Genomic DNA, 25,996 nt, shown 5'->3' with positions numbered 1-25,996 from the left:
CGGTAAGAAAATAAGTTTAGCAGGTATGTTAACATGGTTTGTTCTCACCCGCGAAGAAAATGCAACTCTGCCCTTGAAGCCAACTGGTGCCTATTTTCCAGCTGCAGGGAACATCATTTATCTTCCTGACACGCCTACTTTAGCAACGCGTGAAAAGACGAAATGCCAAACAATCACACAAAGGATGGTTGGTCTGACTCTTCAGTCTGGTCACTCCCATGATGCCTTGCAGGAGTGGATGAGTCATCTTTGTCTCACCATACCTTAAATGAGCTGCTCCATGAGAACGTGACATCCTTGGCCGCTTGGGGACTTTTAACTTTGCACAGTGGCAGTATCATAGCCCATGAGGTTTAACTGAGGCGTGATTATTACTAATTGAAAACTTTTCCCAATACCCCGCCATGATGACTTGAAATACAGTCAGCATTGGCAATTTTTGCTGGTCTCTCAGGAGACTCGATCTCTCGTAAAAAGAACAGATGTAGCGGTAAGAAAATAAGTTTAGCAGGTATGTTAGCATGGTTTGTTCTCACCCGCGAAGAAAATGCAACTCTGCCCTTGAAGCCAACTGGTGCCTATTTTCCAGCTGCAGGGAACATCATTTATCTTCCTGACACGCCTACTTTAGCAACGCGTGAAAAGACGAAATGCCAAACAATCGCCCGAAGGACGGTTGGTCTGACTCTTCAGTCTGGTCACTCCCATGATGCCTTGCAGGAGTGGATGAGTCATCTTTGTCTCACCATACCTTAAATGAACTGCTCCATGAGAACGTGACATCCTTGGCCGCTTGGGGACTTTTAACTTTGCGCAGTGGCAGTATCATAGCCCATGAGGTTTAACCGAGGCGTGATTATTGCTAATTGAAAACTTTTCCCAATACCCCGCCATGATGACTTGAAATACAGTCAGCATTGGCAATTTTTGCTGGTCTCTCAGGAGACTCGATCTCTCATAAAAAGAACAGACTTAGGGGTAAGAAAATAAACTTCCAAGGAATGTTAGCACGGTTTGTTCTCACCCGCGAAGAAAAAGAAACTCTGGCCTTGAAGCTAACTGGTGCCTGTTTTCCAGCTGCAGAAAATTTCATTTTCCTTCCTGACACGCCTACTTTAGCAACTCGTGAAAAGACGAAATGCCAAACAATCGCCCGAAGGACGATTGGTCTGACTCTTCAGTCGGGTCACTCCCATGATGCCTTGCAGGAGTGGATGAGTCATCTTTGTCTCACCATACCTTAAATGAGCTGCTCCATGAGAACGTGACATCCTTGGCCGCTTAGGGACTTTTAACTTTGCGCAGTGGCAGTATCATAGCCCATGAGGTTTAACCGAGGCGTGATTATTGCTGATTGAAAACTTTTCCCAATACCCCGCCATGATGACTTGAAATACAGTCAGCATTGGCAATTTTTGCTGGTCTCTCAGGAGACTTCATCTCTCGTAAAAAGAACAGATGTAGCGGTAAGAAAATAAGTTTAGCAGGTATGTTAACATGGTTTGTTCTCACCCGCGAAGAAAATGCAACTCTGCCCTTGAAGCTAACTGGTGCCTATTTTCCAGCTGCAGGGAACATCATTTATCTTCCTGACACGCCTACTTTAGCAGCGCGTGAAAAGACGAAATGCCAAACAATCGCCCGAAGGACGGTTGATGCCTTGCAGGAGTGGATGAGTCATCTTTGTCTCACCATACCTTAAATGAGCTGCTCCATCAGAACGTGACATCCTTGGCCGCTTGGGGACTTTTAACTTTGCGCAGTGGCAGTATCATAGCCCATGAGGTTTAACCGAGGCGTGATTATTGCTAATTGAAAACTTTTCCCAATACTCCGCCATGATGACTTGAAATACAGTCAGCATTGGCAATTTTTGCTGGTCTCTCAGGAGACTCGATCTCTCATAAAAAGAACAGACTTAGGGGTAAGAAAATAAACTTCCAAGGAATGTTAACATGGTTTGTTCTCACCCGCGAAGAAAAAGAAACTCTGGCCTTGAAGCTAACTGGTGCCTGTTTTCCAGCTGCAGAAAATTTTATTTTCCTTCCTGACACGCCTACTTTAGCAACTCGTGAAAAGACGAAATGCCAAACAATCGCCCGAAGGACGGTTGGTCTGACTCTTCAGTCGGGTCACTCCCATGATGCCTTGCAGGAGTGGATGAGTCATCTTTGTCTCACCATACCTTAAATGAGCTGCTCCATCAGAACGTGACATCCTTGGCCGCTTGGGGACTTTTAACTTTGCGCAGTGGCAGTATCATAGCTCATGAGGTTTAACCGAGGCGTGATTATTGCTAATTGAAAACTTTTCCCAATACCCCGCCATGATGACTTGAAATACAGTCAGCATTGGCAATTTTTGCTGGTCTCTCAGGAGACTCGATCTCTCATAAAAAGAACAGACTTAGGGGTAAGAAAATAAACTTCCAAGGAATGTTAGCACGGTTTGTTCTCACCCGCGAAGAAAAAGAAACTCTGGCCTTGAAGCTAACTGGTGCCTGTTTTCCAGCTGCAGAAAATTTCATTTTCCATCCTGACACGCCTACTTTAGCAACGCGTGAAAAGACGAAATGCCAAACAATTGCCCGAAGGACGGTTGGTCTGACTCTTCAGTCGGGTCACTCCCATGATGCCTTGCAGGAGTGGATGAGTCATATTTTTCTCACCATACCTTAAATGAGCTGCTCCATGAGAACGTGACATCCTTGGCCGCTTGGGGACTTTTAACTTTGCGCAGTGGCAGTATCATAGCCCATGAGGTTTAACCGAGGCGTGATTATTGCTAATTGAAAACTTTTCCCAATACCCCGCCATGATGACTTGAAATACAGTCAGCATTGGCAATTTTTGCTGGTCTCTCAGGAGACTTCATCTCTCGTAAAAAGAACAGATGTAGCGGTAAGAAAATAAGTTTAGCAGGTATGTTAGCATGGTTTGTTCTCACCCGCGAAGAAAATGCAACTCTGCCCTTGAAGCTAACTGGTGCCTATTTTCCAGCTGCAGGGAACATCATTTATCTTCCTGACACGCCTACTTTAGCAGCGCGTGAAAAGACGAAATGCCAAACAATCGCCCGAAGGACGGTTGGTCTGACTCTTCAGTCGGGTCACTCCCATGATGCCTTGCAGGAGTGGATGAGTCATCTTTGTCTCACCATACCTTAAATGAGCTGCTCCATCAGAACGTGACATCCTTGGCCGCTTGGGGACTTTTAACTTTGCGCAGTGGCAGTATCATAGCCCATGAGGTTTAACCGAGGCGTGATTATTGCTAATTGAAAACTTTTCCCAATACTCCGCCATGATGACTTGAAATACAGTCAGCATTGGCAATTTTTGCTGGTCTCTCAGGAGACTCGATCTCTCATAAAAAGAACAGACTTAGGGGTAAGAAAATAAACTTCCAAGATATGTTAACATGGTTTGTTCTCACCCGCGAAGAAAAAGAAACTCTGGCCTTGAAGCTAACTGGTGCCTGTTGTCCAGCTGCAGAAAATTTCATTTTCCTTCCTGACACGCCTACTTTAGCAACTCGTGAAAAGACGAAATGCCAAACAATCGCCCGAAGGACGGTTGGTCTGACTCTTCAGTCGGGTCACTCCCATGATGCCTTGCAGGAGTGGATGAGTCATCTTTGTCTCACCACACCTTAAATGAGCTGCTCCATGAGAACGTGACATCCTTGGCCGCTTGGGGACTTTTAACTTTGCGCAGTGGCAGTATCATAGCCCATGAGGTTTAACCGAGGGGTGATTATTGCTAATTGAAAACTTTTCCCAATACCCCGCCATGATGACTTGAAATACAGTCAGCATTGGCAATTTTTGCTGGTCTCTCAGGAGACTTCATCTCTCGTAAAAAGAACAGATGTAGCGGTAAGAAAATAAGTTTAGCAGGTATGTTAACATGGTTTGTTCTCACCCGCGAAGAAAATGCAACTCTGCCCTTGAAGCCAACTGGTGCCTATTTTCCAGCTGCAGGGAACATCATTTATCTTCCTGACACGCCTACTTTAGCAACGCGTGAAAAGACGAAATGCCAAACAATCACACAAAGGATGGTTGGTCTGACTCTTCAGTCTGGTCACTCCCATGATGCCTTGCAGGAGTGGATGAGTCATCTTTGTCTCACCATACCTTAAATGAGCTGCTCCATGAGAACGTGACATCCTTGGCCGCTTGGGGACTTTTAACTTTGCACAGTGGCAGTATCATAGCCCATGAGGTTTAACTGAGGCGTGATTATTGCTAATTGAAAACTTTTCCCAATACCCCGCCATGATGACTTGAAATACAGTCAGCATTGGCAATTTTTGCTGGTCTCTCAGGAGACTCGATCTCTCGTAAAAAGAACAGATGTAGCGGTAAGAAAATAAGTTTAGCAGGTATGTTAGCATGGTTTGTTCTCACCCGCGAAGAAAATGCAACTCTGCCCTTGAAGCCAACTGGTGCCTATTTTCCAGCTGCAGGGAACATCATTTATCTTCCTGACACGCCTACTTTAGCAACGCGTGAAAAGACGAAATGCCAAACAATCGCCCGAAGGACGGTTGATGCCTTGCAGGAGTGGATGAGTCATCTTTGTCTCACCATACCTTAAATGAGCTGCTCCATCAGAACGTGACATCCTTGGCCGCTTGGGGACTTTTAACTTTGCGCAGTGGCAGTATCATAGCCCATGAGGTTTAACCGAGGCGTGATTATTGCTAATTGAAAACTTTTCCCAATACTCCGCCATGATGACTTGAAATACAGTCAGCATTGGCAATTTTTGCTGGTCTCTCAGGAGACTCGATCTCTCATAAAAAGAACAGACTTAGGGGTAAGAAAATAAACTTCCAAGGAATGTTAACATGGTTTGTTCTCACCCGCGAAGAAAAAGAAACTCTGGCCTTGAAGCTAACTGGTGCCTGTTTTCCAGCTGCAGAAAATTTCATTTTCCTTCCTGACACGCCTACTTTAGCAACTCGTGAAAAGACGAAATGCCAAACAATCGCCCGAAGGACGATTGGTCTGACTCTTCAGTCGGGTCACTCCCATGATGCCTTGCAGGAGTGGATGAGTCATCTTTGTCTCACCATACCTTAAATGAGCTGCTCCATGAGAACGTGACATCCTTGGCCGCTTAGGGCCTTTTAACTTTGCGCAGTGGCAGTATCATAGCCCATGAGGTTTAACCGAGGCGTGATTATTGCTAATTGAAAACTTTTCCCAATACCCCGCCATGATGACTTGAAATACAGTCAGCATTGGCAATTTTTGCTGGTCTCTCAGGAGACTTCATCTCTCGTAAAAAGAACAGATGTAGCGGTAAGAAAATAAGTTTAGCAGGTATGATAGCATGGTTTGTTCTCACCCGCGAAGAAAATGCAACTCTGCCCTTGAAGCTAACTGGTGCCTATTTTCCAGCTGCAGGGAACATCATTTATCTTCCTGACACGCCTACTTTAGCAACTCGTGAAAAGACGAAATGCCAAACAATCGCCCGAAGGACGGTTGGTCTGACTCTTCAGTCGGGTCACTCCCATGATGCCTTGCAGGAGTGGATGAGTCATCTTTGTCTCACCATACCTTAAATGAGCTGCTCCATCAGAACGTGACATCCTTGGCCGCTTGGGGACTTTTAACTTTGCGCAGTGGCAGTATCATAGCCCATGAGGTTTAACCGAGGCGTGATTATTGCTAATTGAAAACTTTTCCCAATACTCCGCCATGATGACTTGAAATACAGTCAGCATTGGCAATTTTTGCTGGTCTCTCAGGAGACTCGATCTCTCATAAAAAGAACAGACTTAGGGGTAAGAAAATAAACTTCCAAGGAATGTTAACATGGTTTGTTCTCACCCGCGAAGAAAAAGAAACTCTGGCCTTGAAGCTAACTGGTGCCTGTTGTCCAGCTGCAGAAAATTTCATTTTCCTTCCTGACACGCCTACTTTAGCAACGCGTGAAAAGACGAAATGCCAAACAATCACACAAAGGATGGTTGGTCTGACTCTTCAGTCTGGTCACTCCCATGATGCCTTGCAGGAGTGGATGAGTCATCTTTGTCTCACCATACCTTAAATGAACTGCTCCATGAGAACGTGACATCCTTGGCCGCTTGGGGACTTTTAACTTTGCGCAGTGGCAGTATCATAGCCCATGAGGTTTAACCGAGGCGTGATTATTGCTAATTGAAAACTTTTCCCAATACCCTGCCATGATGACTTGAAATACAGTCAGCATTGGCAATTTTTGCTGGTCTCTCAGGAGACTCGATCTCTCGTAAAAAGAACAGACTTAGGGGTAAGAAAATAAACTTCCAAGGAATGTTAGCACGGATTGTTCTCACCCGCGAAGAAAAAGAAACTCTGGCCTTGAAGCTAACTGGTGCCTGTTGTCCAGCTGCAGAAAATTTCATTTTCCTTCCTGACACGCCTACTTTAGCAACTCGTGAAAAGACGAAATGCCAAACAATCGCCCGAAGGACGGTTGGTCTGACTCTTCAGTCGGGTCACTCCCATGATGCCTTGCAGGAGTGGATGAGTCATCTTTGTCTCACCACACCTTAAATGAGCTGCTCCATGAGAACGTGACATCCTTGGCCGCTTGGGGACTTTTAACTTTGCGCAGTGGCAGTATCATAGCCCATGAGGTTTAACCGAGGGGTGATTATTGCTAATTGAAAACTTTTCCCAATACCCCGCCATGATGACTTGAAATACAGTCAGCATTGGCAATTTTTGCTGGTCTCTCAGGAGACTTCATCTCTCGTAAAAAGAACAGATGTAGCGGTAAGAAAATAAGTTTAGCAGGTATGTTAACATGGTTTGTTCTCACCCGCGAAGAAAATGCAACTCTGCCCTTGAAGCCAACTGGTGCCTATTTTCCAGCTGCAGGGAACATCATTTATCTTCCTGACACGCCTACTTTAGCAACGCGTGAAAAGACGAAATGCCAAACAATCACACAAAGGATGGTTGGTCTGACTCTTCAGTCTGGTCACTCCCATGATGCCTTGCAGGAGTGGATGAGTCATCTTTGTCTCACCATACCTTAAATGAGCTGCTCCATGAGAACGTGACATCCTTGGCCGCTTGGGGACTTTTAACTTTGCACAGTGGCAGTATCATAGCCCATGAGGTTTAACTGAGGCGTGATTATTACTAATTGAAAACTTTTCCCAATACCCCGCCATGATGACTTGAAATACAGTCAGCATTGGCAATTTTTGCTGGTCTCTCAGGAGACTCGATCTCTCGTAAAAAGAACAGATGTAGCGGTAAGAAAATAAGTTTAGCAGGTATGTTAGCATGGTTTGTTCTCACCCGCGAAGAAAATGCAACTCTGCCCTTGAAGCCAACTGGTGCCTATTTTCCAGCTGCAGGGAACATCATTTTCCTTCCTGACACGCCTACTTTAGCAACTCGTGAAAAGACGAAATGCCAAACAATCGCCCGAAGGACGGTTGGTCTGACTCTTCAGTCGGGTCACTCCCATGATGCCTTGCAGGAGTGGATGAGTCATCTTTGTCTCACCATACCTTAAATGAGCTGCTCCATCAGAACGTGACATCCTTGGCCGCTTGGGGACTTTTAACTTTGCGCAGTGGCAGTATCATAGCTCATGAGGTTTAACCGAGGCGTGATTATTGCTAATTGAAAACTTTTCCCAATACCCCGCCATGATGACTTGAAATACAGTCAGCATTGGCAATTTTTGCTGGTCTCTCAGGAGACTCGATCTCTCATAAAAAGAACAGACTTAGGGGTAAGAAAATAAACTTCCAAGGAATGTTAGCACGGTTTGTTCTCACCCGCGAAGAAAAAGAAACTCTGGCCTTGAAGCTAACTGGTGCCTGTTTTCCAGCTGCAGAAAATTTCATTTTCCATCCTGACACGCCTACTTTAGCAACGCGTGAAAAGACGAAATGCCAAACAATCACACAAAGGACGGTTGGTCTGACTCTTCAGTCGGGTCACTCCCATGATGCCTTGCAGGAGTGGATGAGTCATCTTTGTCTCACCATACCTTAAATGAGCTGCTCCATGAGAACGTGACATCCTTGGCCGCTTGGGGACTTTTAACTTTGCGCAGTGGCAGTATCATAGCCCATGAGGTTTAACCGAGGCGTGATTATTGCTAATTGAAAACTTTTCCCAATACCCCGCCATGATGACTTGAAATACAGTCAGCATTGGCAATTTTTGCTGGTTTCTCAGGAGACTTCATCTCTCGTAAAAAGAACAGATGTAGCGGTAAGAAAATAAGTTTAGCAGCTATGTTAACATGGTTTGTTCTCACCCGCGAAGAAAATGCAACTCTGCCCTTGAAGCCAACTGGTGCCTATTTTCCAGCTGCAGGGAACATCATTTATCTTCCTGACACGCCTACTTTAGCAACGCGTGAAAAGACGAAATGCCAAACAATCACACAAAGGATGGTTGGTCTGACTCTTCAGTCTGGTCACTCCCATGATGCCTTGCAGGAGTGGATGAGTCATCTTTGTCTCACCATACCTTAAATGAGCTGCTCCATGAGAACGTGACATCCTTGGCCGCTTGGGGACTTTTAACTTTGCGCAGTGGCAGTATCATAGCCCATGAGGTTTAACCGAGGCGTGATTATTGCTAATTGAAAACTTTTCCCAATACCCCGCCATGGTGACTTGAAATACAGTCAGCATTGGCAATTTTTGCTGGTCTCTCAGGAGACTCGATCTCTCATAAAAAGAACAGACTTAGGGGTAAGAAAATAAACTTCCAAGGAATGTTAACATGGTTTGTTCTCACCCGCGAAGAAAAAGAAACTCTGGCCTTGAAGCTAACTGGTGCCTGTTTTCCAGCTGCAGAAAATTTCATTTTCCTTCCTGACACGCCTACTTTAGCAACTCGTGAAAAGAGGAAATGCCAAACAATCGCCCGAAGGACGGTTGGTCTGACTCTTCAGTCGGGTCACTCCCATGATGCCCTGCAGGAGTGGATGAGTCATCTTTGTCTCACCATACCTTAAATGAGCTGCTCCATCAGAACGTGACATCCTTGGCCGCTTGGGGACTTTTAACTTTGCGCAGTGGCAGTATCATAGCCCATGAGGTTTAACCGAGGCGTGATTATTGCTAATTGAAAACTTTTCCCAATACCCCGCCATGATGACTTGAAATACAGTCAGCATTGGCAATTTTTGCTGGTCTTTCAGGAGACTTCATCTCTCGTAAAAAGAACAGATGTAGCGGTAAGGAAATAAGTTTAGCAGGTATGTTAACATGGTTTGTTCTCACCCGCGAAGAAAATGCAACTCTGCCCTTGAAGCCAACTGGTGCCTATTTTCCAGCTGCAGGGAACATCATTTATCTTCCTGACACGCCTACTTTAGCAATGCGTGAAAAGACGAAATGCCAAACAATCACACAAAGGACGGTTGGTCTGACTCTTCAGTCGGGTCACTCCCATGATGCCTTGCAGGAGTGGATGAGTCATCTTTGTCTCACCATACCTTAAATGAGCTGCTCCATCAGAACGTGACATCCTTGGCCGCTTGGGGACTTTTAACATTGCGCAGTGGCAGTATCATAGCTCATGAGGTTTAACCGAGGCGTGATTATTGCTAATTGAAAACTTTTCCCAATACCCCGCCATGATGACTTGAAATACAGTCAGCATTGGCAATTTTTGCTGGATTCTCAGGAGACTCGATCTCTCATAAAAAGAACAGACTTAGGGGTAAGAAAATAAACTTCCAAGGAATGTTAACATGGTTTGTTCTCACCCGCGAAGAAAAAGAAACTCTGGCCTTGAAGCTAACTGGTGCCTGTTTTCCAGCTGCAGAAAATTTCATTTTCCTTCCTGACACGCCTACTTTAGCAACTCGTGAAAAGACGAAATGCCAAACAATCGCCCGAAGGACGGTTGGTCTGACTCTTCAGTCGGGTCAATCCCATGATGCCTTGCAGGAGTGGATAAGTCATCTTTGTCTCACCATACCTTAAATGAGCTGCTCCATCAGAACGTGACATCCTTGGCCGCTTGGGTACTTTTAACTTTGCGCAGTGGCAGTATCATAGCTCATGAGGTTTAACCGAGGCGTGATTATTGCTAATTGAAAACTTTTCCCAATACCCCGCCATGATGACTTGAAATACAGTCAGCATTGGCAATTTTTGCTGGTCTCTCAGGAGACTTCATCTCTCGTAAAAAGAACAGATGTAGCGGTAAGAAAATAAGTTTAGCAGGTATGTTAACATGGTTTGTTCTCACCCGCGAAGGAAATGCAACTCTGCCCTTGAAGCCAACTGGTGCCTATTTTCCAGCTGCAGGGAACATCATTTATCTTCCTGACACGCCTACTTTAGCAACGCGTGAAAAGACGAAATGCCAAACAATCGCCCGAAGGACGGTTGGTCTGACTCTTCAGTCGGGTCACTCCCATGATGCCTTGCAGGAGTGGATGAGTCATCTCACCATACCTTAAATGAGCTGCTCCATGAGAACGTGACATCCTTGGCCGCTTGGGGACGTTTAACTTTGCGCAGTGGCAGTATCATAGCCCATGAGGTTTAACCGAGGCGTGATTATTGCTAATTGAAAACTTTTCCCAATACCCCGCCATGATGACTTGAAATACAGTCAGCATTGGCAATTTTTGCTGGTCTCTCAGGAGACTCGATCTCTCGTAAAAAGAACAGACTTAGGGGTAAGAAAATAAACTTCCAAGGAATGTTAGCACGGTTTGTTCTCACCCGCGAAGAAAAAGAAACTCTGGCCTTGAAGCTAACTGGTGCCTGTTTTCCAGCTGCAGAAAATGTCATTTTCCTTCCTGACACGCCTACTTTAGCAACTCGTGAAAAGACGAAATGCCAAACAATCGCCCGAAGGACGGTTGGTCTGACTCTTCAGTCGGGTCACTCCCATGATGCCTTGCAGGAGTGGATGAGTCATCTTTGTCTCACCATACCTTAAATGAGCTGCTCCATGAGAACGTGACATCCTTGGCCGCTTGGGGACTTTTAACTTTGCGCAGTGGCAGTATCATAGCCCATGAGGTTTAACCGAGGCGTGATTATTGCTGATGGAAAACTTTTCCCAATACCCCGCCATGATGACTTGAAATACAGTCAGCATTGGCAATTTTTGCTGGTCTCTCAGGAGACTTCATTTCTCGTAAAAAGAACAGATGTAGCGGTAAGAAAATAAGTTTAGCAGGTATGTTAACATGGTTTGTTCTCACCCGCAAAGAAAATGCAACTCTGCCCTTGAAGCCAACTGGTGCCTATTTTCCAGCTGCAGGGAACATCATTTATCTTCCTGACACGCCTACTTTAGCAACTCGTGAAAAGACGAAATGCCAAACAATCGCCCGAAGGACGGTTGGTCTGACTCTTCAGTCGGGTCACTCCCATGATGCCTTGCAGGAGTGGATGAGTCATCTTTGTCTCACCATACCTTAAATGAGCTGCTCCATGAGAACGTGACATCCTTGGCCGCTTGGGGACTTTTAACTTTGCGCAGTGGCAGTATCATAGCCCATGAGGTTTAATCGAGGCGTGATTATTGCTAATTGAAAACTTTTCCCAATACCCCGCCATGATGACTTGAAATACAGTCAGCATTGGCAATTTTTGCTGGTCTCTCAGGAGACTCGATCTCTCGTAAAAAGAACAGACTTAGGGGTAAGAAAATAAACTTCCAAGGAATGTTAGCACGGTTTGTTCTCACCCGCGAAGAAAAAGCAACTCTGGCCTTGAAGCTAACTGGTGCCTGTTTTCCAGCTGCAGAAAATTTCATTTTCCTTCCTGACACGCCTACTTTAGCAACGCGTGAAAAGACGAAATGCCAAACAATCGCCCGAAGGACGGTTGGTCTGACTCTTCAGTCGGGTCACTCCCATGATGCCTTGCAGGAGTGGATGAGTCATCTTTGTCTCACCATACCTTAAATGAGCTGCTCCATGAGAACGTGACATCCTTGGCCGCTTGGGGACTTTTAACTTTGCGCAGTGGCAGTATCATAGCCCATGAGGTTTAACCGAGGCGTGATTATTGCTAATTGAAAACTTTTCCCAATACCCCGCCATGATGACTTGAAATACAGTCAGCATTGGCAATTTTTGCTGGTCTCTCAGGAGACTTCATCTCTCGTAAAAAGAACAGATGTAGCGGTAAGAAAATAAGTTTAGCAGGTATATTAACATGGTTTGTTCTCACCCGCGAAGAAAATGCAACTCTGCCCTGGAAGCTAACTGGTGCCTATTTTCCAGCTGCAGGGAACATCATTTATCTTCCTGACACGCCTACTTTAGCAACGCGTGAAAAGACGAAATGCCAAACAATCGCCCGAAGGACGGTTGGTCTGACTCTTCAGTCGGGTCACTCCCATGATGCCTTGCAGGAGTGGATGAGTCATCTTTGTCTCACCATACCTTAAATGAGCTGCTCCATGAGAACGTGACATCCTTGGCCGCTTGGGGACTTTTAACTTTGCGCAGTGGCAGTATCATAGCTCATGAGGTTTAACCGAGGCGTGATTATTGCTAATTAAAAACTTTTCCCAATACCCCGCCATGATGACTTGAAATACAGTCAGCATTGGCAATTTTTGCTGGTCTCTCAGGAGACTTCATCTCTCGTAAAAAGAACAGATGTAGCGGTAAGAAAATAAGTTTAGCAGGTATGTTAACATGGTTTGTTCTCACCCGCGAAGGAAATGCAACTCTGCCCTTGAAGCCAACTGGTGCCTATTTTCCAGCTGCAGGGAACATCATTTATCTTCCTGACACGCCTACTTTAGCAACACGTGAAAAGACGAAATGCCAAACAATCACACAAAGGATGGTTGGTCTGACTCTTCAGTCTGGTCACTCCCATGATGCCTTGCAGGAGTGGATGAGTCATCTTTGTCTCACCATACCTTAAATGAGCTGCTCAATGAGAACGTGACATCCTTGGCCGCTTGGGGACTTTTAACTTTGCGCAGTGGCAGTATCATAGCCCATGAGGTTTAACCGAGGCGTGATTATTGCTAATTGAAAACTTTTCCCAATACCCCGCCATGATGACTTGAAATACAGTCAGCATTGGCAATTTTTGCTGGTCTCTCAGGAGACTCGATCTCTCATAAAAAGAACAGACTTAGGGGTAAGAAAATAAACTTCCAAGGAATGTTAACATGGTTTGTTCTCACCCGCGAAGAAAAAGAAACTCTGGCCTTGAAGCTAACTGGTGCCTGTTGTCCAGCTGCAGAAAATTTCATTTTCCTTCCTGACACGCCTACTTTAGCAACTCGTGAAAAGACGAAATGCCAAACAATCGCCCGAAGGACGGTTGGTCTGACTCTTCAGTCGGGTCACTCCCATGATGCCTTGCAGGAGTGGATGAGTCATCTTTGTCTCACCATACCTTAAATGAGCTGCTCCATGAGAACGTGACATCCTTGGCCGCTTGGGGACTTTTAACTTTGCGCAGTGGCAGTATCATAGCCCATGAGGTTTAACCGAGGCGTGATTATTGCTAATTGAAAACTTTTCCCAATACCCCGCCATGATGACTTGAAATACAGTCAGCATTGGCAATTTTTGCTGGTCTCTCAGGAGACTTCATCTCTCGTAAAAAGAACAGATGTAGCGGTAAGAAAATAAGTTTAGCAGGTATGTTAACATGGTTTGTTCTCACCCGCGAAGAAAATGCAACTCTGCCCTTGAAGCCAACTGGTGCCTATTTTCCAGCTGCAGGGAACATCATTTATCTTCCTGACACGCCTACTTTAGCAACTCGTGAAAAGACGAAATGCCAAACAATCGCCCGAAGGACGGTTGGTCTGACTCTTCAGTCTGGTCACTCCCATGATGCCTTGCAGGAGTGGATGAGTCATCTTTGTCTCACCATACCTTAAATGAGCTGCTCCATGAGAACGTGACATCCTTGGCCGCTTGGGGACTTTTAACTTTGCACAGTGGCAGTATCATAGCCCATGAGGTTTAACTGAGGCGTGATTATTGCTAATTGAAAACTTTTCCCAATACCCCGCCATGATGACTTGAAATACAGTCAGCATTGGCAATTTTTGCTGGTCTCTCAGGAGACTCGATCTCTCGTAAAAAGAACAGATGTAGCGGTAAGAAAATAAGTTTAGCAGGTATGTTAGCATGGTTTGTTCTCACCCGCGAAGAAAATGCAACTCTGCCCTTGAAGCCAACTGGTGCCTATTTTCCAGCTGCAGGGAACATCATTTATCTTCCTGACACGCCTACTTTAGCAACGCGTGAAAAGACGAAATGCCAAACAATCGCCCGAAGGACGGTTGGTCTGACTCTTCAGTCTGGTCACTCCCATGATGCCTTGCAGGAGTGGATGAGTCATCTTTGTCTCACCATACCTTAAATGAACTGCTCCATGAGAACGTGACATCCTTGGCCGCTTGGGGACTTTTAACTTTGCGCAGTGGCAGTATCATAGCCCATGAGGTTTAACCTAGGCGTGATTATTGCTAATTGAAAACTTTTCCCAATACCCTGCCATGATGACTTGAAATACAGTCAGCATTGGCAATTTTTGCTGGTCTCTCAGGAGACTCGATCTCTCGTAAAAAGAACAGACTTAGGGGTAAGAAAATAAACTTCCAAGGAATGTTAGCACGGTTTGTTCTCACCTGCGAAGAAAAAGAAACTCTGGCCTTGAAGCTAACTGGTGCCTATTTTCCAGCTGCAGAAAATTTCATTTTCCTTCCTGACACGCCTACTTTAGCAACTCGTGAAAAGACGAAATGCCAAACAATCGCCCGAAGGACGATTGGTCTGACTCTTCAGTCGGGTCACTCCCATGATGCCTTGCAGGAGTGGATGAGTCATCTTTGTCTCACCATACCTTAAATGAGCTGCTCCATGAGAACGTGACATCCTTGGCCGCTTAGGGACTTTTAACTTTGCGCAGTGGCAGTATCATAGCCCATGTGGTTTAACCGAGGCGTGATTATTGCTAATTGAAAACTTTTCCCAATACCCCGCCATGATGACTTGAAATACAGTCAGCACTGGCAATTTTTGCTGGTCTCTCAGGAGACTTCATCTCTCGTAAAAAGAACAGATGTAGCGGTAAGAAAATAAGTTTAGCAGGTATGTTAACATGGTTTGTTCTCACCCGCGAAGAAAATGCAACTCTGCCCTTGAAGCTAACTGGTGCCTATTTTCCAGCTGCAGGGAACATCATTTATCTTCCTGACACGCCTACTTTAGCAGCGCGTGAAAAGACGAAATGCCAAACAATCGCCCGAAGGACGGTTGATGCCTTGCAGGAGTGGATGAGTCATCTTTGTCTCACCATACCTTAAATGAGCTGCTCCATCAGAACGTGACATCCTTGGCCGCTTGGGGACTTTTAACTTTGCGCAGTGGCAGTATCATAGCCCATGAGGTTTAACCGAGGCGTGATTATTGCTAATTGAAAACTTTTCCCAATACTCCGCCATGATGACTTGAAATACAGTCAGCATTGGCAATTTTTGCTGGTCTCTCAGGAGACTCGATCTCTCATAAAAAGAACAGACTTAGGGGTAAGAAAATAAACTTCCAAGGAATGTTAACATGGTTTGTTCTCACCCGCGAAGAAAAAGAAACTCTGTCCTTGAAGCTAACTGGTGCCTGTTTTCCAGCTGCAGAAAATTTCATTTTCCTTCCTGACACGCCTACTTTAGCAACTCGTGAAAAGACGAAATGCCAAACAATCGCCCGAAGGACGGTTGGTCTGACTCTTCAGTCGGGTCACTCCCATGATGCCTTGCAGGAGTGGATGAGTCATCTTTGTCTCACCATACCTTAAATGAGCTGCTCCATCAGAACGTGACATCCTTGGCCGCTTGGGGACTTTTAACTTTGCGCAGTGGCAGTATCATAGCTCATGAGGTTTAACCGAGGCGTGATTATTGCTAATTGAAAACTTTTCCCAATACCCCGCCATGATGACTTGAAATACAGTCAGCATTGGCAATTTTTGCTGGTCTCTCAGGAGACTCGATCTCTCATAAAAAGAACAGACTTAGGGGTAAGAAAATAAACTTCCAAGGAATGTTAACATGGTTTGTTCTCACCCGCGAAGAAAAAGAAACTCTGGCCTTGAAGCTAACTGGTGCCTATTTTCCAGCTGCAGGGAACATCATTTATCTTCCTGACACGCCTACTTTAGCAACGCGTGAAAAGACGAAATGCCAAACAATCGCCCGAAGGACGGTTGGTCTGACTCTTCAGTCGGGTCACTCCCATGATGCCTTGCAGGAGTGGATGAGTCATCTTTGTCTCACCATACCTTAAATGAGCTGCTCCATGAGAACGTGACATCCTTGGCCGCTTGGGGACTTTTAACTTTGCGCAGTGGCAGTATCATAGCCCATGAGGTTTAACTGAGGCGTGATTATTGCTAATTGAAAACTTTTCCCAATACCCCGCCATGATGACTTGAAATACAGTCAGCATTGGCAATTTTTGCTGGTCTCTCAGGAGACTTCATCTCTCGTTAAGAGAACAGATGTAGCGGTAAGAAAATAAGTTTAGCAGGTATGTTAACATGGTTTCTTCTCACCCGCGAAGGAAATGCAACTCTGCCCTTGAAGCCAACTGATGCCTATTTTCCAGCTGCAGGGAACATCATTTATCTTCCTGACACGCCTACTTTAGCAACGCGTGAAAAGACGAAATGCAAAACAATCACACAAAGGATGGTTGGTCTGACTCTTCAGTCTGGTCACTCCCATGATGCCTTGCAGGAGTGGATGAGTCATCTTTGTCTCACCATACCTTAAATGAGCTGCTCCATGAGAACGTGACATCCTTGGCCGCTTGGGGACTTTTAACTTTGCGCAGTGGCAGTATCATAGCCCATGAGGTTTAACCGAGGCGTGATTATTGCTAATTGAAAACTTTTCCCAATACCCCGCCATGATGACTTGAAATACAGTGAGCATTGGCAATTTTTGCTGGTCTCTCAGGAGACTTCATCTCTCGTAAAAAGAACAGATGTAGCGGTAAGAAAATAAGTTTAGCAGGTATGTTAACATGGTTTGTTCTCACCTGCAAAGAAAATGCAACTCTGCCCTTGAAGCCAACTGGTGCCTATTTTCCAGCTGCAGGGAACATCATTTATCTTCCTGACACGCCTACTTTAGCAACGCGTGAAAAGACGAAATGCCAAACAATCACACAAAGGACGGTTGGTCTGACTCTTCAGTCGGGTCACTCCCATGATGCCTTGCAGGAGTGGATGAGTCATCTTTGTCTCACCATACCTTAAATGAGCTGCTCCATGAGAACGTGACATCCTTGGCCGCTTGGGGACTTTTAACTTTGCGCAGTGGCAGTATCATAGCCCATGAGGTTTAACCGAGGCGTGATTATTGCTAATTGAAAACTTTTCCCAATACCCCGCCATGATGACTTGAAATACAGTCAGCATTGGCAATTTTTGCTGGTCTCTCAGGAGACTCGATCTCTCATAAAAAGAACAGACTTAGGGGTAAGAAAATAAACTTCCAAGGAATGTTAACATGGTTTGTTCTCACCCGCGAAGAAAAAGAAACTCTGGCCTTGAAGCTAACTGGTGCCTGTTTTCCAGCTGCAGAAAATTTCATTTTCCTTCCTGACACGCCTACTTTAGCAACTCGTGAAAAGACGAAATACCAAACAATCGCCCGAAGGACGGTTGGTCTGACTCTTCAGTCGGGTCACTCCCATGATGCCTTGCAGGAGTGGATGAGTCATCTTTGTCTCACCATACCTTAAATGAGCTGCTCCATCAGAACGTGACATCCTTGGCCGCTTGGGGACTTTTAACTTTGCGCAGTGGCAGTATCATAGCTCATGAGATTTAACCGAGGCGTGATTATTGCTAATTGAAAACTTTTCCCAATACCCCGCCATGATGACTTGAAATACAGTCAGCATTGGCAATTTTTGCTGGTCTCTCAGGAGACTCGATCTCTCATAAAAAGAACAGACTTAGGGGTAAGAAAATAAACTTCCAAGGAATGTTAACATGGTTTGTTCTCACCCGCGAAGAAAAAGAAACTCTGGCCTTGAAGCTAACTGGTGCCTGTTTTCCAGCTGCAGAAAATTTCATTTTCCTTCCTGACACGCCTACTTTAGCAACTCGTGAAAAGACGAAATACCAAACAATCGCCCGAAGGACGGTTGGTCTGACTCTTCAGTCGGGTCACTCCCATGATGCCTTGCAGGAGTGGATGAGTCATCTTTGTCTCACCATACCTTAAATGAGCTGCTCCATGAGAACGTGACATCCTTGGCCGCTTGGGGACTTTTAACTTTGCGCAGTGGCAGTATCATAGCCCATGAGGTTTAACCGAGGCGTGATTATTGCTAATTGAAAACTTTTCCCAATACCCCGCCATGATGACTTGAAATACAGTCAGCATTGGCAATTTTTGCTGGTCTCTCAGGAGACTTCATCTCTCGTAAAAAGAACAGATGTAGCGGTAAGAAAATAAGTTTAGCAGGTATGTTAACATGGTTTGTTCTCACCCGCGAAGAAAATGCAACTCTGCCCTTGAAGCCAACTGGTGCCTATTTTCCAGCTGCAGGGAACATCATTTATCTTCCTGACACGCCTACTTTAGCAACGCGTGAAAAGACGAAATGCCAAACAATCACTCAAAGGATGGTTGGTCTGACTCTTCAGTCTGGTCACTCCCATGATGCCTTGCAGGAGTGGATGAGTCATCTTTGTCTCACCATACCTTAAATGAGCTGCTCCATGAGAACGTGACATCCTTGGCCGCTTGGGGACTTTTAACTTTGCACAGTGGCAGTATCATAGCCCATGAGGTTTAACTGAGGCGTGATTATTGCTAATTGAAAACTTTTCCCAATACCCCGCCATGATGACTTGAAATACAGTCAGCATTGGCAATTTTTGCTGGTCTCTCAGGAGACTCGATCTCTCATAAAAAGAACAGATGTAGCGGTAAGAAAATAAGTTTAGCAGGTATGTTAGCATGGTTTGTTCTCACCCGCGAAGAAAATGCGACTCTGCCCTTGAAGCCAACTGGTGCCTATTTTCCAGCTGCAGGGAACATCATTTATCTTCCTGACACGCCTACTTTAGCAACGCGTGAAAAGACGAAATGCCAAACAATCGCCCGAAGGACGGTTGGTCTGACTCTTCAGTCTGGTCACTCCCATGATGCCTTGCAGGAGTGGATGAGTCATCTTTGTCTCACCATACCTTAAATGAGCTGCTCCATCAGAACGTGACATCCTTGGCCGCTTGGGGACTTTTAACTTTGCGCAGAGGCAGTATCATAGCCCATGAGGTTTAACCGAGGCGTGATTATTGCTAATTGAAAACTTTTCCCAATACTCCGCCATGATGACTTGAAATACAGTCAGCATTGGCAATTTTTGCTGGTTTCTCAGGAGACTCGATCTCTCATAAAAAGAACAGACTTAGGGGTAAGAAAATAAACTTCCAAGGAATGTTAACATGGTTTGTTCTCACCCGCGAAGAAAAAGAAACTCTGGCCTTGAAGCTAACTGGTGCCTGTTTTCCAGCTGCAGAAAATTTTATTTTCCTTCCTGACACGCCTACTTTAGCAACTCGTGAAAAGACGAAATGCCAAACAATCGCCCGAAGGACGGTTGGTCTGACTCTTCAGTCGGGTCACTCCCATGATGCCTTGCAGGAGTGGATGAGTCATCTTTGTCTCACCATACCTTAAATGAGCTGCTCCATCAGAACGTGACATCCTTGGCCGCTTGGGGACTTTTAACTTTGCGCAGTGGCAGTATCATAGCTCATGAGGTTTAACCGAGGCGTGATTATTGCTAATTGAAAACTTTTCCCAATACCCCGCCATGATGACTTGAAATACAGTCAGCATTGGCAATTTTTGCTGGTTTCTCAGGAGACTCGATCTCTCATAAAAAGAACAGACTTAGGGGTAAGAAAATAAACTTCCAAGGAATGTTAACATGGTTTGTTCTCACCCGCGAAGAAAAAGAAACTCTGGCCTTGAAGCTAACTGGTGCCTGTTTTCCAGCTGCAGAAAATTTCATTTTCCTTCCTGACACGCCTACTTTAGCAACTCGTGAAAAGACGAAATGCCAAACAATCGCCCGAAGGACGGTTGGTCTGACTCTTCAGTCGGGTCACTCCCATGATGCCTTGCAGGAGTGGATGAGTCATCTCACCATACCTTAAATGAGCTGCTCCATGAGAACGTGACATCCTTGGCCGCTTGGGGACGTTTAACTTTGCGCAGTGGCAGTATCATAGCCCATGAGGTTTAACCGAGGCGTGATTATTGCTAATTGAAAACTTTTCCCAATACCCCGCCATGATGACTTGAAATACAGTCAGCATTGGCAATTTTTGCTGGTCTCTCAGGAGATTTCATTTCTCGTAAAAAAAACAGATGTAGCGGTAAGAAAATAAGTTTAGCAGGTATGTTAACATGGTTTGTTCTCACCCGCAAAGAAAATGCAACTCTGCCGTTGAAGCCAACTGGTGCCTATTTTCCAGCTGCAGGGAACATCATTTATCTTCCTGACACGCCTACTTTAGCAACTCGTGAAAAGACGAAATGCCAAACAATCGCCCGAAGGACGGTTGGTCTGACTCTTCAGTCGGGTCACTCCCATGATGCCTTGCAGGAGTGGATGAGTCATCTTTGTCTCACCATACCTTAAATGAGCTGCTCCATGAGAACGTGACATCCTTGGCCGCTTGGGGACTTTTAACTTTGCGCAGTGGCAGTATCATAGCCCATGAGGTTTAACCGAGGCGTGATTATTGCTAATTGAAAACTTTTCCCAATACCCCGCCATGATGACTTGAAATACAGTCAGCATTGGCAATTTTTGCTGGTCTCTCAGGAGACTCGATCTCTCGTAAAAAGAACAGACTTAGGGGTAAGAAAATAAACTTCCAAGGAATGTTAGCACGGTTTGTTCTCACCCGCGAAGAAAAAGCAACTCTGGCCTTGAAGCTAACTGGTGCCTGTTTTCCAGCTGCAGAAAATTTCATTTTCCTTCCTGACACGCCTACTTTAGCAACGCGTGAAAAGACGAAATGCCAAACAATCGCCCGAAGGACGGTTGGTCTGACTCTTCAGTCGGGTCACTCCCATGATGCCTTGCAGGAGTGGATGAGTCATCTTTGTCTCACCATACCTTAAATGAGCTGCTCCATGAGAACGTGACATCCTTGGCCGCTTGGGGACTTTTAACTTTGTGCAGTGGCAGTATCATAGCCCATGAGGTTTAACCGAGGCGTGATTATTGCTAATTGAAAACTTTTCCCAATACCCCGCCATGATGACTTGAAATACAGTCAGCATTGGCAATTTTTGCTGGTCTTTCAGGAGACTTCATCTCTCGTAAAAAGAACAGATGTAGCGGTAAGAAAATAAGTTTAGCAGGTATATTAACATGGTTTGTTCTCACCCGCGAAGAAAATGCAACTCTGCCCTGGAAGCTAACTGGTGCCTATTTTCCAGCTGCAGGGAACATCATTTATCTTCCTGACACGCCTACTTTAGCAACGCGTGAAAAGACGAAATGCCAAACAATCGCCCGAAGGACGGTTGGTCTGACTCTTCAGTCTGGTCACTCCCATGATGCCTTGCAGGAGTGGATGAGTCATCTTTGTCTCACCATACCTTAAATGAACTGCTCCATGAGAACGTGACATCCTTGGCCGCTTGGGGACTTTTAACTTTGCGCAGTGGCAGTATCATAGCCCATGAGGTTTAACCTAGGCGTGATTATTGCTAATTGAAAACTTTTCCCAATACCCCGCCATGATGACTTGAAATACAGTCAGCATTGGCAATTTTTGCTGGGCTCTCAGGAGACTCGATCTCTCGTAAAAAGAACAGACTTAGGGGTAAGAAAATAAACTTCCAAGGAATGTTAGCACGGTTTGTTCTCACCTGCGAAAAAAAAGAAACTCTGGCCTTGAAGCTAACTGGTGCCTGTTTTCCAGCTGCAGAAAATTTCATTTTCCTTCCTGACACGCCTACTTTAGCAACTCGTGAAAAGACGAAATGCCAAACAATCGCCCGAAGGACGATTGGTCTGACTCTTCAGTCGGGTCACTCCCATGATGCCTTGCAGGAGTGGATGAGTCATCTTTGTCTCACCATACCTTAAATGAGCTGCTCCATGAGAACGTGACATCCTTGGCCGCTTGGGGACTTTTCTCTTTGCGCAGTGGCAGTATCATAGCCCATGAGGTTTAACCGAGGCGTGATTATTGCTAATTGAAAACTTTTCCCAATACCCCGCCATGATGACTTGAAATACAGTCAGCATTGGCAATTTTTGCTGGTCTCTCAGGAGACTTCATCTCTCGTTAAAAGAACAGATGTAGCGGTAAGAAAATAAGTTTAGCAGGTATGTTAACATGGTTTCTTCTCGCCCGCGAAGGAAATGCAACTCTGCCCTTGAAGCCAACTGATGCCTATTTTCCAGCTGCAGGGAACATCATTTATCTTCCTGACACGCCTACTTTAGCAACGCGTGAAAAGACGAAATGCCAAACAATCACACAAAGGATGGTTGGTCTGACTCTTCAGTCTGGTCACTCCCATGATGCCTTGCAGGAGTGGATGAGTCATCTTTGTCTCACCATACCTTAAATGAGCTGCTCCATGAGAACGTGACATCCTTGGCCGCTTGGGGACTTTTAACTTTGCGCAGTGGCAGTATCATAGCCCATGAGGTTTAACCGAGGCGTGATTATTGCTAATTGAAAACTTTTCCCAATACCCCGCCATGATGACTTGAAATACAGTCAGCATTGGCAATTTTTGCTGGTCTCTCAGGAGACTTCATCTCTCGTAAAAAGAACAGATGTAGCGGTAAGAAAATAAGTTTAGCAGGTATGTTAACATGGTTTGTTCTCACCTGCAAAGAAAATGCAACTCTGCCCTTGAAGCCAACTGGTGCCTATTTTCCAGCTGCAGGGAACATCATTTATCTTCCTGACACGCCTACTTTAGCAACGCGTGAAAAGACGAAATGCCAAACAATCACACAAAGGACGGTTGGTCTGACTCTTCAGTCGGGTCACTCCCATGATGCCTTGCAGGAGTGGATGAGTCATCTTTGTCTCACCATACCTTAAATGAGCTGCTCCATGAGAACGTGACATCCTTGGCCGCTTGGGGACTTTTAACTTTGCGCAGTGGCAGTATCATAGCCCATGAGGTTTAACCGAGGCGTGATTATTGCTAATTGAAAACTTTTCCCAATACCCCGCCATGATGACTTGAAATACAGTCAGCATTGGCAATTTTTGCTGGTCTCTCAGGAGACTCGATCTCTCATAAAAAGAACAGACTTAGGGGTAAGAAAATAAACTTCCAAGGAATGTTAACATGGTTTGTTCTCACCCGCGAAGAAAAAGCAACTCTGGCCTTGAAGCTAACTGGTGCCTGTTTTCCAGCTGCAGAAAATTTCATTTTCCTTCCTGACACGCCTACTTTAGCAACTCGTGAAAAGACGAAATACCAAACAATCGCCCGAAGGACGGTTGGTCTGACTCTTCAGTCGGGTCACTCCCATGATGCCTTGCAGGAGTGGATGAGTCATCTTTGTCTCACCATACCTTAAATGAGCTGCTCCATCAGAACGTGACATCCTTGGCCGCTTGGGGACTTTTAACTTTGCGCAGTGGCAGTATCATAGCTCATGAGGTTTAACCGAGGCGTGATTATTGCTAATTGAAAACTTTTCCCAATACCCCGCCATGATGACTTGAAATACAGTCAGCATTGGCAATTTTTGCTGGTCTCTCAGGAGACTCGATCTCTCATAAAAAGAACAGACTTAGGGGTAAGAAAATAAACTTCCAAGGAATGTTAACATGGTTTGTTCTCACCCGCGAAGAAAAAGAAACTCTGGCCTTGAAGCTAACTGGTGTCTGTTTTCCAGCTGCAGAAAATTTCATTTTCCTTCCTGACACGCCTACTTTAGCAACTCGTGAAAAGACGAAATGCCAAACAATCGCCCGAAGGACGGTTGGTCTGACTCTTCAGTCGGGTCAATCCCATGATGCCTTGCAGGAGTGGATGAGTCATCTTTGTCTCACCATACCTTAAATGAGCTGCTCCATGAGAACGTGACATCCTTGGCCGCTTGGGGACTTTTAACTTTGCGCAGTGGCAGTATCATAGCCCATGAGGTTTAACCGAGGCGTGATTATTGCTAATTGAAAACTTTTCCCAATACCCCGCCATGATGACTTGAAATACAGTCAGCATTGGCAATTTTTGCTGGTCTCTCAGGAGACTCGATCTCTCGTAAAAAGAACAGACTTAGGGGTAAGAAAATAAACTTCCAAGGAATGTTAGCACGGTTTGTTCTCACCCGCGAAGAAAAAGCAACTCTGGCCTTGAAGCTAACTGGTGCCTGTTTTCCAGCTGCAGAAAATTTCATTTTCCTTCCTGACACGCCTACTTTAGCAACGCGTGAAAAGACGAAATGCCAAACAATCGCCCGAAGGACGGTTGGTCTGACTCTTCAGTCGGGTCACTCCCATGATGCCTTGCAGGAGTGGATGAGTCATCTTTGTCTCACCATACCTTAAATGAGCTGCTCCATGAGAACGTGACATCCTTGGCCGCTTGGGGACTTTTAACTTTGCGCAGTGGCAGTATCATAGCCCATGAGGTTTAACCGAGGCGTGATTATTGCTAATTGAAAACTTTTCCCAATACCCCGCCATGATGACTTGAAATACAGTCAGCATTGGCAATTTTTGCTGGTCTCTCAGGAGACTTCATCTCTCGTAAAAAGAACAGATGTAGCGGTAAGAAAATAAGTTTAGCAGGTATGATAGCATGGTTTGTTCTCACCCGCGAAGAAAATGCAACTCTGCCCTTGAAGCTAACTGGTGCCTATTTTCCAGCTGCAGGGAACATCATTTATCTTCCTGACACGCCAACTTTAGCAACGCGTGAAAAGACGAAATGCCAAACAATCGCCCGAAGGCCGGTTGGTCTGACTCTTCAGTCGGGTCACTCCCATGATGCCTTGCAGGAGTGGATGAGTCATCTTTGTCTCACCATACCTTAAATGAGCTGCTCCATGAGAACGTGACATCCTTGGCCGCTTGGGGACGTTTAACTTTGCGCAGTGGCAGTATCATAGCCCATGAGGTTTAACCGAGGCGTGATTATTGCTAATTGAAAACTTTTCCCAATACCCTGCCATGATGACTTGAAATACAGTCAGCATTGGCAATTTTTGCTGATCTCTCGTAAAAAGAACAGACTTAGGGGTAAGAAAATAAACTTCCAAGGAATGTTAGCACGGTTTGTTCTCACCCGCGAAGAAAAAGAAACTCTGGCCTTGAAGCTAACTGGTGCCTGTTTTCCAGCTGCAGAAAATTTCATTTTCCTTCCTGACACGCCTACTTTAGCAACGCGTGAAAAGACGAAATGCCAAACAATCGCCCGAAGGACGGTTGGTCTGACTCTTCAGTCGGGTCACTCCCATGATGCCTTGCAGGAGTGGATGAGTCATCTTTGTCTCACCATACCTTAAATGAGCTGCTCCATGAGAACTTGACATCCTTGGCCGCTTGGGGACTTTTAACTTTGCGCAGTGGCAGTATCATAGCCCATGAGGTTTAACCGAGGCGTGATTATTGCTAATTGAAAACTTTTCCCAATACCCTGCCATGATGACTTGAAATACAGTCAGCATTGGCAATTTTTGCTGGTCTCTCAGGAGACTCGATCTCTCGTAAAAAGAACAGACTTAGGGGTAAGAAAATAAACTTCCAAGGAATGTTAGCACGGTTTGTTCTCACCCGCGAAGAAAAAGAAACTCTGGCCTTGAAGCTAACTGGTGCCTGTTTTCCAGCTGCAGAAAATTTCATTTTCCTTCCTGACACGCCTACTTTAGCAACTCGTGAAAAGACGAAATGCCAAACAATCGCCCGAAGGACGATTGGTCTGACTCTTCAGTCGGGTCACTCCCATGATGCCTTGCAGGAGTGGATGAGTCATCTTT

General features: G+C 45.4%; 53 non-coding genes across 53 annotated transcripts; all 53 read left to right on the top strand.

Moving 5' to 3' along the window:
* Window positions 1-317: 317 nt before the first annotated feature.
* LOC136613641 (U4 spliceosomal RNA) lies at window positions 318-458 on the top strand. The gene has a single exon (XR_010790868.1). It is a non-coding gene; the product is annotated as a U4 spliceosomal RNA (small nuclear RNA).
* A 347-nt stretch (window positions 459-805) lies between these two features.
* Window positions 806-946, top strand: LOC136613229 (U4 spliceosomal RNA). Its single transcript, XR_010790490.1, has one exon. It is a non-coding gene; the product is annotated as a U4 spliceosomal RNA (small nuclear RNA).
* Window positions 947-1,293: 347 nt separating this feature from the next.
* Window positions 1,294-1,434, top strand: LOC136613316 (U4 spliceosomal RNA). The gene has a single exon (XR_010790571.1). It is a non-coding gene; the product is annotated as a U4 spliceosomal RNA (small nuclear RNA).
* Window positions 1,435-1,751: 317 nt separating this feature from the next.
* LOC136613336 (U4 spliceosomal RNA) lies at window positions 1,752-1,892 on the top strand. The gene has a single exon (XR_010790586.1). It is a non-coding gene; the product is annotated as a U4 spliceosomal RNA (small nuclear RNA).
* Window positions 1,893-2,239: 347 nt separating this feature from the next.
* LOC136613394 (U4 spliceosomal RNA) lies at window positions 2,240-2,380 on the top strand. Its single transcript, XR_010790638.1, has one exon. It is a non-coding gene; the product is annotated as a U4 spliceosomal RNA (small nuclear RNA).
* A 347-nt stretch (window positions 2,381-2,727) lies between these two features.
* Window positions 2,728-2,868, top strand: LOC136613228 (U4 spliceosomal RNA). Its single transcript, XR_010790489.1, has one exon. It is a non-coding gene; the product is annotated as a U4 spliceosomal RNA (small nuclear RNA).
* A 347-nt stretch (window positions 2,869-3,215) lies between these two features.
* On the top strand, window positions 3,216-3,356 carry LOC136613334 (U4 spliceosomal RNA). Its single transcript, XR_010790585.1, has one exon. It is a non-coding gene; the product is annotated as a U4 spliceosomal RNA (small nuclear RNA).
* Window positions 3,357-3,703: 347 nt separating this feature from the next.
* On the top strand, window positions 3,704-3,844 carry LOC136613507 (U4 spliceosomal RNA). Its single transcript, XR_010790743.1, has one exon. It is a non-coding gene; the product is annotated as a U4 spliceosomal RNA (small nuclear RNA).
* A 347-nt stretch (window positions 3,845-4,191) lies between these two features.
* LOC136613518 (U4 spliceosomal RNA) lies at window positions 4,192-4,332 on the top strand. Its single transcript, XR_010790753.1, has one exon. It is a non-coding gene; the product is annotated as a U4 spliceosomal RNA (small nuclear RNA).
* A 317-nt stretch (window positions 4,333-4,649) lies between these two features.
* On the top strand, window positions 4,650-4,790 carry LOC136613332 (U4 spliceosomal RNA). Its single transcript, XR_010790584.1, has one exon. It is a non-coding gene; the product is annotated as a U4 spliceosomal RNA (small nuclear RNA).
* Window positions 4,791-5,137: 347 nt separating this feature from the next.
* Window positions 5,138-5,278, top strand: LOC136613227 (U4 spliceosomal RNA). Its single transcript, XR_010790488.1, has one exon. It is a non-coding gene; the product is annotated as a U4 spliceosomal RNA (small nuclear RNA).
* Window positions 5,279-5,625: 347 nt separating this feature from the next.
* LOC136613331 (U4 spliceosomal RNA) lies at window positions 5,626-5,766 on the top strand. The gene has a single exon (XR_010790583.1). It is a non-coding gene; the product is annotated as a U4 spliceosomal RNA (small nuclear RNA).
* A 347-nt stretch (window positions 5,767-6,113) lies between these two features.
* LOC136613375 (U4 spliceosomal RNA) lies at window positions 6,114-6,254 on the top strand. The gene has a single exon (XR_010790622.1). It is a non-coding gene; the product is annotated as a U4 spliceosomal RNA (small nuclear RNA).
* A 347-nt stretch (window positions 6,255-6,601) lies between these two features.
* On the top strand, window positions 6,602-6,742 carry LOC136613506 (U4 spliceosomal RNA). The gene has a single exon (XR_010790742.1). It is a non-coding gene; the product is annotated as a U4 spliceosomal RNA (small nuclear RNA).
* Window positions 6,743-7,089: 347 nt separating this feature from the next.
* LOC136613639 (U4 spliceosomal RNA) lies at window positions 7,090-7,230 on the top strand. Its single transcript, XR_010790867.1, has one exon. It is a non-coding gene; the product is annotated as a U4 spliceosomal RNA (small nuclear RNA).
* A 347-nt stretch (window positions 7,231-7,577) lies between these two features.
* LOC136613393 (U4 spliceosomal RNA) lies at window positions 7,578-7,718 on the top strand. The gene has a single exon (XR_010790637.1). It is a non-coding gene; the product is annotated as a U4 spliceosomal RNA (small nuclear RNA).
* A 347-nt stretch (window positions 7,719-8,065) lies between these two features.
* On the top strand, window positions 8,066-8,206 carry LOC136613365 (U4 spliceosomal RNA). The gene has a single exon (XR_010790613.1). It is a non-coding gene; the product is annotated as a U4 spliceosomal RNA (small nuclear RNA).
* A 347-nt stretch (window positions 8,207-8,553) lies between these two features.
* LOC136613323 (U4 spliceosomal RNA) lies at window positions 8,554-8,694 on the top strand. Its single transcript, XR_010790576.1, has one exon. It is a non-coding gene; the product is annotated as a U4 spliceosomal RNA (small nuclear RNA).
* A 347-nt stretch (window positions 8,695-9,041) lies between these two features.
* LOC136613357 (U4 spliceosomal RNA) lies at window positions 9,042-9,182 on the top strand. The gene has a single exon (XR_010790605.1). It is a non-coding gene; the product is annotated as a U4 spliceosomal RNA (small nuclear RNA).
* Window positions 9,183-9,529: 347 nt separating this feature from the next.
* On the top strand, window positions 9,530-9,670 carry LOC136613627 (U4 spliceosomal RNA). The gene has a single exon (XR_010790856.1). It is a non-coding gene; the product is annotated as a U4 spliceosomal RNA (small nuclear RNA).
* Window positions 9,671-10,017: 347 nt separating this feature from the next.
* Window positions 10,018-10,158, top strand: LOC136613392 (U4 spliceosomal RNA). Its single transcript, XR_010790636.1, has one exon. It is a non-coding gene; the product is annotated as a U4 spliceosomal RNA (small nuclear RNA).
* A 341-nt stretch (window positions 10,159-10,499) lies between these two features.
* On the top strand, window positions 10,500-10,640 carry LOC136613226 (U4 spliceosomal RNA). Its single transcript, XR_010790487.1, has one exon. It is a non-coding gene; the product is annotated as a U4 spliceosomal RNA (small nuclear RNA).
* Window positions 10,641-10,987: 347 nt separating this feature from the next.
* LOC136613481 (U4 spliceosomal RNA) lies at window positions 10,988-11,128 on the top strand. Its single transcript, XR_010790718.1, has one exon. It is a non-coding gene; the product is annotated as a U4 spliceosomal RNA (small nuclear RNA).
* A 347-nt stretch (window positions 11,129-11,475) lies between these two features.
* LOC136613465 (U4 spliceosomal RNA) lies at window positions 11,476-11,616 on the top strand. Its single transcript, XR_010790704.1, has one exon. It is a non-coding gene; the product is annotated as a U4 spliceosomal RNA (small nuclear RNA).
* Window positions 11,617-11,963: 347 nt separating this feature from the next.
* Window positions 11,964-12,104, top strand: LOC136613225 (U4 spliceosomal RNA). The gene has a single exon (XR_010790486.1). It is a non-coding gene; the product is annotated as a U4 spliceosomal RNA (small nuclear RNA).
* Window positions 12,105-12,451: 347 nt separating this feature from the next.
* LOC136613513 (U4 spliceosomal RNA) lies at window positions 12,452-12,592 on the top strand. Its single transcript, XR_010790748.1, has one exon. It is a non-coding gene; the product is annotated as a U4 spliceosomal RNA (small nuclear RNA).
* Window positions 12,593-12,939: 347 nt separating this feature from the next.
* On the top strand, window positions 12,940-13,080 carry LOC136613224 (U4 spliceosomal RNA). The gene has a single exon (XR_010790485.1). It is a non-coding gene; the product is annotated as a U4 spliceosomal RNA (small nuclear RNA).
* A 347-nt stretch (window positions 13,081-13,427) lies between these two features.
* Window positions 13,428-13,568, top strand: LOC136613222 (U4 spliceosomal RNA). Its single transcript, XR_010790484.1, has one exon. It is a non-coding gene; the product is annotated as a U4 spliceosomal RNA (small nuclear RNA).
* A 347-nt stretch (window positions 13,569-13,915) lies between these two features.
* LOC136613516 (U4 spliceosomal RNA) lies at window positions 13,916-14,056 on the top strand. Its single transcript, XR_010790751.1, has one exon. It is a non-coding gene; the product is annotated as a U4 spliceosomal RNA (small nuclear RNA).
* A 347-nt stretch (window positions 14,057-14,403) lies between these two features.
* Window positions 14,404-14,544, top strand: LOC136613535 (U4 spliceosomal RNA). Its single transcript, XR_010790769.1, has one exon. It is a non-coding gene; the product is annotated as a U4 spliceosomal RNA (small nuclear RNA).
* Window positions 14,545-14,891: 347 nt separating this feature from the next.
* LOC136613576 (U4 spliceosomal RNA) lies at window positions 14,892-15,032 on the top strand. Its single transcript, XR_010790808.1, has one exon. It is a non-coding gene; the product is annotated as a U4 spliceosomal RNA (small nuclear RNA).
* Window positions 15,033-15,349: 317 nt separating this feature from the next.
* Window positions 15,350-15,490, top strand: LOC136613330 (U4 spliceosomal RNA). Its single transcript, XR_010790582.1, has one exon. It is a non-coding gene; the product is annotated as a U4 spliceosomal RNA (small nuclear RNA).
* Window positions 15,491-15,837: 347 nt separating this feature from the next.
* LOC136613390 (U4 spliceosomal RNA) lies at window positions 15,838-15,978 on the top strand. Its single transcript, XR_010790635.1, has one exon. It is a non-coding gene; the product is annotated as a U4 spliceosomal RNA (small nuclear RNA).
* Window positions 15,979-16,325: 347 nt separating this feature from the next.
* LOC136613433 (U4 spliceosomal RNA) lies at window positions 16,326-16,466 on the top strand. The gene has a single exon (XR_010790672.1). It is a non-coding gene; the product is annotated as a U4 spliceosomal RNA (small nuclear RNA).
* A 347-nt stretch (window positions 16,467-16,813) lies between these two features.
* LOC136613468 (U4 spliceosomal RNA) lies at window positions 16,814-16,954 on the top strand. Its single transcript, XR_010790707.1, has one exon. It is a non-coding gene; the product is annotated as a U4 spliceosomal RNA (small nuclear RNA).
* A 347-nt stretch (window positions 16,955-17,301) lies between these two features.
* On the top strand, window positions 17,302-17,442 carry LOC136613221 (U4 spliceosomal RNA). Its single transcript, XR_010790483.1, has one exon. It is a non-coding gene; the product is annotated as a U4 spliceosomal RNA (small nuclear RNA).
* Window positions 17,443-17,789: 347 nt separating this feature from the next.
* LOC136613599 (U4 spliceosomal RNA) lies at window positions 17,790-17,930 on the top strand. Its single transcript, XR_010790830.1, has one exon. It is a non-coding gene; the product is annotated as a U4 spliceosomal RNA (small nuclear RNA).
* A 347-nt stretch (window positions 17,931-18,277) lies between these two features.
* On the top strand, window positions 18,278-18,418 carry LOC136613220 (U4 spliceosomal RNA). Its single transcript, XR_010790482.1, has one exon. It is a non-coding gene; the product is annotated as a U4 spliceosomal RNA (small nuclear RNA).
* Window positions 18,419-18,765: 347 nt separating this feature from the next.
* On the top strand, window positions 18,766-18,906 carry LOC136613515 (U4 spliceosomal RNA). The gene has a single exon (XR_010790750.1). It is a non-coding gene; the product is annotated as a U4 spliceosomal RNA (small nuclear RNA).
* A 347-nt stretch (window positions 18,907-19,253) lies between these two features.
* LOC136613477 (U4 spliceosomal RNA) lies at window positions 19,254-19,394 on the top strand. The gene has a single exon (XR_010790716.1). It is a non-coding gene; the product is annotated as a U4 spliceosomal RNA (small nuclear RNA).
* A 347-nt stretch (window positions 19,395-19,741) lies between these two features.
* Window positions 19,742-19,882, top strand: LOC136613491 (U4 spliceosomal RNA). Its single transcript, XR_010790728.1, has one exon. It is a non-coding gene; the product is annotated as a U4 spliceosomal RNA (small nuclear RNA).
* Window positions 19,883-20,223: 341 nt separating this feature from the next.
* On the top strand, window positions 20,224-20,364 carry LOC136613219 (U4 spliceosomal RNA). The gene has a single exon (XR_010790481.1). It is a non-coding gene; the product is annotated as a U4 spliceosomal RNA (small nuclear RNA).
* Window positions 20,365-20,711: 347 nt separating this feature from the next.
* Window positions 20,712-20,852, top strand: LOC136613217 (U4 spliceosomal RNA). The gene has a single exon (XR_010790479.1). It is a non-coding gene; the product is annotated as a U4 spliceosomal RNA (small nuclear RNA).
* A 347-nt stretch (window positions 20,853-21,199) lies between these two features.
* LOC136613358 (U4 spliceosomal RNA) lies at window positions 21,200-21,340 on the top strand. Its single transcript, XR_010790606.1, has one exon. It is a non-coding gene; the product is annotated as a U4 spliceosomal RNA (small nuclear RNA).
* A 347-nt stretch (window positions 21,341-21,687) lies between these two features.
* LOC136613572 (U4 spliceosomal RNA) lies at window positions 21,688-21,828 on the top strand. The gene has a single exon (XR_010790804.1). It is a non-coding gene; the product is annotated as a U4 spliceosomal RNA (small nuclear RNA).
* Window positions 21,829-22,175: 347 nt separating this feature from the next.
* On the top strand, window positions 22,176-22,316 carry LOC136613322 (U4 spliceosomal RNA). Its single transcript, XR_010790575.1, has one exon. It is a non-coding gene; the product is annotated as a U4 spliceosomal RNA (small nuclear RNA).
* A 347-nt stretch (window positions 22,317-22,663) lies between these two features.
* LOC136613216 (U4 spliceosomal RNA) lies at window positions 22,664-22,804 on the top strand. The gene has a single exon (XR_010790478.1). It is a non-coding gene; the product is annotated as a U4 spliceosomal RNA (small nuclear RNA).
* Window positions 22,805-23,151: 347 nt separating this feature from the next.
* On the top strand, window positions 23,152-23,292 carry LOC136613215 (U4 spliceosomal RNA). The gene has a single exon (XR_010790477.1). It is a non-coding gene; the product is annotated as a U4 spliceosomal RNA (small nuclear RNA).
* A 347-nt stretch (window positions 23,293-23,639) lies between these two features.
* LOC136613388 (U4 spliceosomal RNA) lies at window positions 23,640-23,780 on the top strand. The gene has a single exon (XR_010790634.1). It is a non-coding gene; the product is annotated as a U4 spliceosomal RNA (small nuclear RNA).
* A 347-nt stretch (window positions 23,781-24,127) lies between these two features.
* Window positions 24,128-24,268, top strand: LOC136613214 (U4 spliceosomal RNA). Its single transcript, XR_010790476.1, has one exon. It is a non-coding gene; the product is annotated as a U4 spliceosomal RNA (small nuclear RNA).
* A 347-nt stretch (window positions 24,269-24,615) lies between these two features.
* On the top strand, window positions 24,616-24,756 carry LOC136613213 (U4 spliceosomal RNA). Its single transcript, XR_010790475.1, has one exon. It is a non-coding gene; the product is annotated as a U4 spliceosomal RNA (small nuclear RNA).
* Window positions 24,757-25,103: 347 nt separating this feature from the next.
* Window positions 25,104-25,247, top strand: LOC136613629 (U4 spliceosomal RNA). The gene has a single exon (XR_010790858.1). It is a non-coding gene; the product is annotated as a U4 spliceosomal RNA (small nuclear RNA).
* Window positions 25,248-25,574: 327 nt separating this feature from the next.
* LOC136613374 (U4 spliceosomal RNA) lies at window positions 25,575-25,715 on the top strand. Its single transcript, XR_010790621.1, has one exon. It is a non-coding gene; the product is annotated as a U4 spliceosomal RNA (small nuclear RNA).
* The last annotated feature ends 281 nt before the right edge of the window (window positions 25,716-25,996 follow it).

This window comes from Eleutherodactylus coqui, chromosome 2, assembly GCF_035609145.1.
Source record: "Eleutherodactylus coqui strain aEleCoq1 chromosome 2, aEleCoq1.hap1, whole genome shotgun sequence".
Taxonomy (NCBI): domain Eukaryota; kingdom Metazoa; phylum Chordata; class Amphibia; order Anura; family Eleutherodactylidae; genus Eleutherodactylus; species Eleutherodactylus coqui.
This window is presented reverse-complemented; position numbering and strand designations above follow the sequence as displayed.